Source organism: Labrus mixtus, chromosome 7, assembly GCF_963584025.1.
Source record: "Labrus mixtus chromosome 7, fLabMix1.1, whole genome shotgun sequence".
Classification (NCBI taxonomy): domain Eukaryota; kingdom Metazoa; phylum Chordata; class Actinopteri; order Labriformes; family Labridae; genus Labrus; species Labrus mixtus.
The window spans coordinates 5826523-5837892 of record NC_083618.1 but is presented as its reverse complement, the minus strand read 5'-3'; positions in this window follow the sequence as shown (position 1 = coordinate 5837892).

The window sequence follows — 11370 nt, the reverse complement described above, 5'->3', positions numbered from 1 at the left end:
CTATTTAATCTATCTTTGTTTGTCATCATGTGTGGGGTCTTTCACATGTTCACCATCTGTTAAGATTATAAAGAATCTTTTAGTGTGGGCCAAGCATTAGTCTCTTCACTTTGCCTTCTGACACAAGATATCATCATGATCAATAGTTAACATGGCCCAATAATCAACACATCTGCCCATATTGAACTGAATATAGCAGTGTGTGGTGTAGCTTACCTACCACAAGGTCAATATCTGCCCCCTCCTGATGACAGCTGACTGATCTCAAACTACACTGACAGCTCTTTGATGAGATGATTTTGGAGAAACCACCGTCAAAGCCCAAGAGGTTTGGAGCCAATGGCACAGGGGAAACACGATCCAGTGTAAAATGGGACAGAGGAGGTTTAACCAAAAAAAAAAAAAAAAAAGGCAACTCTCCCTTGAGGGACACACGGCACTCCAAGGCGTCTAAAAGGAGCTGAACATAAGAAAATCAAGAGCTGTGGAAAGCACTTTGTGACACGCCACAATAAAGCAGAAGGCCCCTCTATCTGAAGGTGTGTGTGGGGGAGGGGGGGGGGGCTGTAACAAATTCTAGAAATAACTTGTGTAACTCTTTGCTTTTACAGCTGTGAAACAAGCGGCACGCTGATGAAAAAGCAAATGTCAACACCTAGTTTACCCTGCAAATCTTTAAGAAAACTGTGACTCAAGGAGCAACCCCCGGAGAAAGAGAGAAAGAAACACAGAGAGGGGGAATTAGCTGAAACATTCATGTACCATTTTCCCTGATGTTTCATCTTAATTACCGCCGTGCAAGCCATGCAAAACCGATTGGCCGTTTATGCCAGGAAATTCATAACCACAGTGCGATATTAATTACTCCGGTAGGATTCGTGCTGCATTTGATATGCACGAGGCATCGCGGCCATTACCAGCCTCGTGTTTCAGCCCCAGTCCCTGCGTGTCAGCGGTAATCAAATCTAAACGTTGACAACAACACGTTCAACGATCAATATAGGATGGGAGGGATCCTTTGATGCTGGAATTTTAATCTCTTCCCTCTCATGTGTGTGTCTTAATCTGTGTCAATATCCTGTTAGCATCCCTCACACACAACTCTATTAATTTCTCTCCAACACCGCTCATTGGATTTCCTCATTTAAAGCATGTCTTTTATGTTCCATTGTTGGTAAAGCCATTAGATTAAGTGGAGTCAAATGCAATTACAGCTCACGGTTGTTCAGCAGGAGGAAGCATCTGCTGCAGCTGAGGGAGGTATGGGGAGAGAAGATATGTATGCTCTGCTGTGATTAGCACATAATGTTCCCAGTACTCCAAAAGCAGAAGAGGAAGATGAATGGAAAGAGAAAGAAAAAGAGTGTGAATAGAGAAAACATGGAATAAAGGAGGGATGACAGCGAGAGAGAGAGAGAGAGAGAGAGAGGGATAGAACTTCATCAGTGGAGCAACACTGACCTCTGCTGGCAAAAACATCCTTTTCCACATTTGAAATCCCCAGTAGTGGCTTTAAAATTGCTTTCTTAAATCATCCGCCATGTGAGTGAGAGGGCACATAGATCAAGCAGCCGAAATAATAATAAAAAAAAACACAAAGCACTGTGCCAATTACTGGCTCAGGTTCTACATTGCTCTTATAAAAATGTAATCAATCACCTGCTCCGATGTGGGCCACCCACAGTGCTGTCCACAGTTTAACACCCAACTGCCACAGTCACAGGAGAAGGTCACAGGAGAGAGAGAGAGAGAGAGAGAGAGAGAGAGAGAGAGAGAGAGAGAGAGAGAGAGAGTTAACGGTGCACTTTGTATAATAACGTAGCTACAGTGCACACTTTTAAGTGGACCTGGAAATGAGAGACACAGAGGGAGACGGGTGTATAAAGATGACAGGCAAGGTTTCACTTTCATACATCTCCATGGAAGCATTTATCTTTCCCTCCAGGAGGCCCCTGGCATGACTTCAGTCTCTTTCACAAGCATCAGTTGATTTTAAGATGGACATAAAGGATGCCACCTCAAACTGAGGGTTTATGTTTAGAAGGAGATCGGGGGTCCTTATCGGGCAGGCCATGACATGCTCGTTAATATATCTCCAGCTGATAATCAGGGTTCACTTCAAATAAGTGATAACCCTAAACTTAAAGTTTATTAAATCAAATATTGTATGCATAATAATGTATTTGAATTGTGAACAATTTACTCTTCTAACTGTTTTTAAGCTATTATGAGTGAACTTTCAGTAAGTGATGTCACTAGTTTTCTATTGTATTGAACATATTTGACCAATATGTAACATTGATATAAACTCATTTAAATATGTTTTAGGAATTGTAATTAATTACATAAAATCAAGTCAATAATTACTTTTGCTCAGATTCTTAATTTTAGTTTTGGCAACTTCAAACTGTCTTGTGTGTTCTTAATTCATTAGAGACCATTGATCGTTTCAAGATTGATTGCCTTAAAGATGCATTAACAACATTTGAACATCTTGAAGAAGAAGAAGAAGAAGAAGAAGAAGAAGAAGAAGAAGAAGAAGATATACTTTATTATTCCATCGGAGGGAAATTCTATTTTACACTCTGGTGTTGAACGTGCTGCACACACATGCACAAACAGGATCCTATGGACATGCACAAATGGAGAGATGTAAGAGTGAGGGGGCTCCCCACAGTGAGTGCCGGCAGTGTTATGGAAATGAACTGGTGACCCTCCTGTTCCCATATTGTAAATATTTTGATTTGTTTTTTTTCATTTCATCTTTAAAAAAATACTTAAGACATGATATCACCAAAATAATTAAAAGCCAAAATGAAATCTGAAATAATTCAACTTTTATTTACATTTTAAAATACAGAATTAACTACACTTATACACATAAACTAGCCTCATAAACTAGTCAGTCATTTTAAGTTCAAATAGAAATCACATGAAGTTTATAATACTGCTATCGTCTGTCATTAACATTGTAATCACAAGCTTCCTTTGTATATATTCTTAACACTATAATAATACTACATGCCAACAAAAGGACATAGAAACATGATTGTGTACACACTTTCTGTCTCCCATTCTTAATGACCATTCACACACTTTCTCTTTAGGCAACCAAGCACAAAAGAGACCCAAATCATGAGCAGCAGCAACATCTACCTGCACCCTGTGTGTTTATATATATACTGTGTATGTGTGTTCGATTGTGTGTGTTCTCAGCTCACAGTCATCGTCAGCCTCAGCTAATGATGTATTGGCATGCACCGTGTAGCTGTGTAGCCATTCACAGAGATGGCATGTGTTAATGGCCCTGGCACCCCACGCCCACGCTGAAGTTATACTTCCAACTGGCTCAGCTGTGTGCACACAGTCAGGACTGAACAGATGCCACTCACTTGTGCCGGCCAAAGTGACCCTGCAATCAGCTGGCTAAGCACCTCAAAAACCTCAGTGAGTCGGTAATGAGAGGCATGAATGCTCTACTGGGTGACAACACAGCGTGGAGCCTCAAACTCTCTCTCTCCTTCTTTCTCTTTGTCCTCTTTCTGCTCTTGCCAGTTTCTTTTTTTTTTGGCGGGGGGGGTTGATCCTTATTTGCTGATATTTTGCTGACCCTTACTGAGTCTCTCTATTGCTGACCTCCTCTTTTCCTCGTTTTCTCACTGTGCTATCTCTTGGTCACATATCAAACAAAACTCTCCTTCAGTATCTTATCTGTGTGTACGCACATGTACATGCCTGCATCTGTACTGTATTTTTGTGGCTGCTAGCTGAGGCACTCTTTGACATATTGAGGTAATAAAAAAACTCCTCTGCAGGGACAGCCGGGGCCCGCTAATTAAACATCTCCTATGTGACCTTATTGCAGTTGCCATAGAATCATACTGCATCATCTGGGCCCTGCATCAAAACCGGATCATCCTCCTCTGAATCATGCAAAAGGAGCGAAAATGGAGAGGAAGATTCAAGGTCATCACCTCAGAAAAACCCAGTGAGGAAATATTCTATTCACACAGGATGGTATTGGCTTGTTTCCACTGATTTATTGAAATATTTAGTCCATAAAGTTTTAGAACAAAATGCTCAAGATTTAAATGAATTACCTGCAAAGCTGTTACTTCATATTCTCTGACCATACTTAAAAACATTTTACTAACCTCAGGGATAGTTTGTTGAAAAGGGAATTTCTTATTTCAAAACAAGTGTGCCTGTTTTCACAAGCCCTGAACAGGGCAGAGGGCTTTCTAAACCATCCCTCCAGTCGGTGTCTGTAACACTCAGACTTGTATAAACACAACAAATAAACATGATCCAAAGGAAAAGACCCTGAAATAAAGAACGAGTTGCTGCCCATAACAGCTACTAATAAACAACCCACACACTTTATCAAAGTTCTTATCTTCCCCAAGGTTTTTTCTTCCTTTTTAGCTAATAAATGTGAAGCAAACACTGAGTCAGAATGATGTGGGTGTGTGTGTATGTGTGTGCGTGTGTGTGCGTGTGTGTGCGTGTGTGTGTGTGTGTAGCCTTTTTCACACTTACACAAAACTTCTGATAAACTCATGAACTTTCAGGATGAGCTGCATGTGTGAGACTTCATCCAGAGTTCTCCTGGCAGCCCTCCTTGTATCATTTCCACATAAAGTTTGAGTGAGCTGATGTGAGACGCAGCAGGATATAATCAGGACAATTCACCTCGAGCGAGTGGGAGGAGCTTGTGACGTTTATTCCTTGTGATCAGCGCACAACCACAGAGTGTATGCACGACCGTTCTCGATGCTTGTGAATAAACTGCTGCATTGTGCTTTCTGTTCTCCAGTATGTTCTTTATTATGATATTGTAATTATGTCAAACTTCACATAGCATTGATCTACAGAAAATATTCTCAACTCATTCTCTTCTATGCCACTTCCATTTTACGTCATGTCTTGCCTCGGGAGACACCCCCTCCCCTCCCCTCCCATCACACAGGGATAGTCTCCAGCTGTATTGTGCTTGTGGGAACAACCAGATAAGGACGATTTCAGGGGCAGTCCTCCTGAAATTCTCTCCAAATTTTCAGGAGTGCAAATGTGAAAATAGCGTGGTAGCGTGTGTGTGTGTGTGTGTGTGTGTGTGTGTGTGTGTGTGTGTGTGTGTGTGTGTGTGTAGGGGTCAGACCTTCTGAATGAAGGTGTCCTCTGATTTGGTCCTTTGTGGGGTCGGGGGGAAGCGCGACAGACGACTCAGCACCTGTCACAGGCCGAGTCCCACTCATCAGTCATCACCTCCATATGCTGCCCATTAAAGTCCGACATGTGGGGACTCGGCTGGCAAAGTCCACACACCTAGTGACCCTCTCCACATCTGTTGACAAAGCTTTAAACACATGCAGCACGGAGAGGGGGAAAGGACGGTCGACAGGGGAAGGAGAGCAAAATGAAACTACAGCCGTGTTTAGGCAACCAGAATCCTCTTAAAATCAACTGGCTCTTGTTGCTTCACACTTGTTACCTCATGCTACATGAATAAATGAATGACTAAATCGTTATGTTCGTGTCTGGCTGCGCAACATGGCTGGTAGCTGGAGAGGTGCCAGTTCACTTCCTGAGCACTGCCGAGCTGCCCTCGAGCAAGGTAGAGAACCCTCGCTCTCTCACTCTTACAGCCCTCCATTAGTGCATGTCCATAAGATCCTGTTTGTGCACGTGTTTCAGCCTATGTGTGTGAAGCATGTTTAACAACAGTGTAAAATAAAATTTCCCCTCGAAAAAGTACATCTTCTTCTTCTGTTCCAGGCTTCATAAATATTATTAGATGTAGTAGATTTAGTTATCAATACAATACGTTACAAAATGCTAATCGTTTTTAAACCTGACTCTTCATCAGATGTTCAAGGACACATGGTTCACATGTTTGGTGTTCTGGTAGAAAAGTACAATTGCCTTCTAGTAGTTGCTTTTTCTCTGTTTCAAATGGATTTAGTCTTAAACATTTATAGAAAGAGAACAAATATTTTCTTATAGTCAATTAAGTCCTCTTACTAAAACTGCACACAACACGCTGAGGTTTGTGTTTTTTCCTTTTTGTTTTGGTGTCATATTTTCATTCCTTATGCTAACTAGCATACAAACGAATGTGGTCTTCTTCTCTTGCTGTTTATTGGCAGAGGACCAGCATTAAAGTGCATTGCGCCACCTACTGGCACCTAGTATGAGTATGGATCGTAGTTGTTTTGTTTTTCAAAATAAAAGCGCAGTAAAGACTCTGTTGTCGCCAATTTCATGTGTGTTGTGGTTTGTGTGTGTGGTTGGTTGTGTGGACGTTTTCTGCTGCAAACGTCACCTGCGCACCTGGGCATAGTTGGTAATTACAGCCACAGGTAGGTAGAAAGGGGAGACACAGGTGAATGGGGATGGGGAATTAGTGGAAGCCACACAGTTTTTCAACCATGAGTGTGTGAAGATGTTGTCCGGCGCGTTTAGACTTTATCTATGTTTATGAGCTAGTTTCGTCTGATGCAGAATAGGCCTACACCCATGTTTTTGTTGGTGTATATAAGGTTGTTGATAAATAAATACTGCAAACATAATTAACGGCGGACATTCCCTTTTTACCCACCATGAGTTGGAAATGACTTCCAACTCACTTCCCTCCAGTGGCACTTTTTGTTGTTAGATTGCCACTACAGACTTTTTGCTACATCTTTTTTTTCCAGGCACACATACGCGTCCCATTTTTTGGGTCCTGACCCACCAGTTGAGAAACATGGCAAAAGATTACATCACAAAGTGTATTAGTCTGGCACAATGGTGTTTTTTTTCCATGTTCACAGGGTGCATCAGACTACGGTTGCTCTTGTTAATAGTATTTTTAAAGAATATTAGAAGACATTTTATTTTAATTAAATGTCTTATTCTGACATTTTTGATGCCACTAAATAAAATAATGAAAACTGAATATAATTCAGTATATAAAATATCATATACATATAATATAAAAAAATATTTTTTTAAGCGACAAAAATCTGTTTTTACAAAATTGTGTTTCGTGTTCTGCTCTCCGTCATTCATTCAAGTTTTAATTTCTGTATTAAATATGATTATTTTATTGCAATTTCTCCCTCCTCCATGCACAAAGTTCAAGCTGAATAAGCTGAGAGAGATAATTGAGGGAGTATGAATTCAAAGTGGAAGAAAAATACACTAAAAGATGTAGGTGTGTGTGTGTGTGCATGAGTATTTTGGTCTCAGTGTGAGTGTGTGTATGTGTGCATGTAGGACTCTACATTAACCTAATATTCCTGTGTGTTTGTGTATGTGAGTAAATGCAAGAAAGTGTGTGAGAGCACTTGAGAGCCTGTGTCAAAGAAATGCAGAGGGCATTCTCTTCAAACAGATGGTATTCAAAGACCAGTGCGTTTCTAAAGGAGACAGCACTGAGGGCAGGCGGGTTTGAACTGTGTTTGTGCAAAGCAGTCTGCCCTTAAAGAAAAAAAGAAATAGAGAGGTTCCTGAAGTGCATTCACTGAGTTTTTCTTGGAGGGGGAGAGAATAATAGGAGGAATAAAGAAAAAGCGGTGGAGAGCCAGACAGACAGGGAGAAAGGGACTATACCCGAGTGGAGAGCAGAGGGAGGAATAAGAAGGAAGAGGGATTCTTGGACTGGAGGGAAGGAGAGAGAAACAGAAAGAGCAGGACACATAGATGGAGAACATTGGCCTGGGGCGCTGCTACGTGCTGAGCCTCCTTTCTCCCTTTCTCTTTTGGAGACTCAGAGAGAAAGTAGGAAAGAAACAGCAGAGGAAGAACAAAAACCTGCTTTCCATCTGTACCTATGGGAGTGCTGGAGCCGGCGGTGCCCCATATAGCCACACCGATCTGACCTCCACGGTGCTAGAGTGATGGCAAGTGTATTACCATGTTAGTGGCCCCGTGCCCCGTCATACCAGCTCCCTCACACACATAATAAACACACTCCATCACCCGTTCGGCCCAACCACACCGCCCAAAGTGAGCATATTAATTATAGATGTACGTTAAATTACTTTCATTACCTCTCCTGCTCGCTGGACGGGAGAGAGGCTGGGATGATGGATGGAAAGGCGGTTGCTATACCTCCCCAAGTACACCCTGTTTTTGATTTTCTCTAACACTTTTCTTCACCTATTCTTCTTGACTTTGCATCAGTTTATCCACATTTTGTGGTTCTCTGTCCCTGTTAGTATCTTATTGCCAATGCAAACATTTTCCCCTCACATATTCCTGGCATAAACCTTAAATGCTAGTAGACAGTGGGAAGAAAGTGGGCAAAAGGTGGGGCTGCTCAAGTGTCAAGCTGTAAAATATGAAAGCTGAGGTACTTAAATGTAGATCGAATGGGAAAAAAAAGTTACTGTAGGCTACCCTTGAACAAATGAAACAGCAGTTAAGACGTGGGTTATGTTGCAGAGGGTGTTAAATAAGATGAACTACCAACTAACTTTAATAAGAATGAGAAGAGACAAAACAGATACCAGATTGTACAACCTATCAGTTTCAGCTATTATTAAGTATCCGCATAGCTTTTGATACTTTTAGATTATTTTAATGTGGCTACTCAAATACAGACATGATTCAGGATCACAATTCAACTTTTGTACAGTAGCCCCCGACCACGATATTATAGCAGTATATCAACATTTCAATGTTTCTTTATGAAACTACATAAAATTAGAAGATCAATTCTACTCGCAAATCTGTTCCATGAACTTGAAGCTACTGTAAGAATGAAGACTGCTAACAGTGGGAAAAAAACAACCCTAATAATCTCCAGATTCAAACTTCCAACACCTCTTAGGCTAATGAATGAACACAATAAATGCACCATACAGGGGCTGGTCGGGGAATTTATGTTACAAGGTCAGCGTTCCCAGACTTCATTTTAGGCTTTAACTTATATGTACAATACTTTTCTAGTCTACGCAAAGCGCTTTTACACAGCAGGTCACACCTACCCATTCCATCACATTCATACAATGATGACAGAGGCTGCTATGTAATGTGACCATCAGAAGTAACTAATCCCATTCATACGCATTCATACGCAGCGGGAGCAACTTGGGGTTAAGTGTCTTGCTAAAGGACACATCGGACATGTGCCTGCAGGTGCTGTGGATCGAACCCCGGGTTGAAATTTGAACAACTCTACCAACTGAGCCACAGCCTCAACTGTTTATATCTCCATATGTCCTTTCAGCTATCTGTATATGTAACAGTTGTTCTTTTTCCTCTACGCAGCTGTCTTTCTTTTGATCACGTTTCCAGCCCATGCATTAGCTGTAGACGGCAGTTCACCAATGAGTCTCCACAAGGTTATTGCCTGTAAAAGATTGTTACTTCCCACTGTTGCCAAGTGCTTGCTCATTGGCGGATAAATGCTTGGTAAAAAAAAAAACAATACTACCAAGACTTCTTTCTAGACCTGCTCTTAAAGTAAAGAGCGATAAGATACAGTAATTATTCTGTCCATTTGACACTAAATAATGAAACATTTAGAGATTCTAAATGATTGATCAGAATACTTACACTCTCATTGTTTTGATCAATTTGAAGTTGAGCCAGCAGCATAGCAGTAAGTTTTAAGATTGGTGTTACTCCGCTACACAACCCCACAGCTAAATGCTATCCTTGCGCCTAACGCTAAGGCCAGTGAGCCCGTAACTTAATGCCTATCCTTACGTGTTGCATAAACGTGAATGTGTATCCTGCCTTACCTGAATGTGTGTGCAACTGTCCTGTCTGCTTGAGGGGTGCATGTAGGTGACTCACCCCAAAGATCCTCGTACGTGCCAGCGACCAGCTCACTCAGACAGCCCGATCCACGGAGTCACTTGGGGTACCATCTCCTCCGCCAGCCCTCTCTTTCATATCAGTTTAGTTCATGTGTAAAAAGAACCCGTGAAGTGTTGAGACAAAAACAAACGTTACTTCAGATTCAGTCTCTCAGGTGTCTTGCGTCCTCGCGTCTCCCTCGTGGCGTCTCTTCGACTCAAAACCAATTTCCGCCGGCGCCTCCGCAGGTGCTGCTAATGAAGATTACAGGGACAGAGCCACCACACCCCCCGTCAGGTGTGACATCAGTACTGACCCTGCTTCTCCTCCTACCAACCACACCTACCGCTAAAGACACTAGAGTGAATCCTCCTAACGCATTATCATAACAACTGGAAACATAGCCTCTAAAGTGAGTAACATTTACACTTCAAACATCTCCAAAGCTTAAAACAACACATGAACTAAAGACTATGGTAGATACATTTTGTAACTTTTTGACAGAGCCAGTCTAGCTGTTTCCCTGTTTCCAGTCTTGATGCTAAGTCAATACTTGCTTACATGTACAGACTGATTGACTTCAGAGAAAAGGAAACTACATAACCAATGTGTCCCTATCCTTCCTCCTGCATCTCCCTCTATCCCATCTTTCAAACCCGGGGCAGTTTCGGCAGATGGCTGTTCAACATGAGCCTGGTTTTGCCCCAGATTTCTGCCTCTTAAAAGGAAGTATTTTCTTGCCACTGTAACTTTGCTCAGTGTTGCTTAGTGCTGTGCTCATGATGGATTACTGCTGGTTCATTGTAATATAACGAAGAGTAAGGTCTCTTACCTGCTTTTAATGTTGTCTTGAGATGACTTTAGTAATGAATTGGCACTATACAAATAACGATTGATTGATTTGAACGAATTAATTCCAAATTTAAAAAAGTATTTCTTGACATTTGCAGTTGTTCTTTATATTCAAAGTAAAGTTCAGAAGTCTTCGGTGTAAATCAAAATGATCAGTTGGGGAAAATGTCACCATCCTCATAACCCTAACCCATCCTCATAGAACCATATTGTGACATTTCAGATTGAGCTTGATGAAACCTACAATGTAAGCCTTTTTTCATGAACTTCCACTCAGATGTTAATTCTGACACTCTAAAGGGAATCATGATACCTGATGCGATATCGCCAATGTAGAAATTGCACATCTCTATTGTTCTATGGCATTCAGCGTACTCCCTGAGCAAATAACAAAGCATCAAATCTCTGCTTTAAACCTAAAGGCCACATAGGATGCTCATTGTGTGTGTGTGTGTGTGTGTGTGTGTGTGTGTGTGTGTGTGTGTGTGTGTGTGTGTGTGTGTGTATGTTCAGTTGCCCTTGCTTCACTGTGTTCTGTAAGTTTGATCTCACTCGGGCGGAGGAAGCCTTACATTGGTATAGCAGGTGCATGCTTGTTCAACACCCTGGACCAATCTAATCTCTGCTGCTCTGAAACATCCCATTCAATTTCTTCTGTTGATAGATGCCAGTGCTCTTTGAGCCCTCTGGGAGCACACCCCACCCCCACGCTCGTCTCCGACTTTTTGC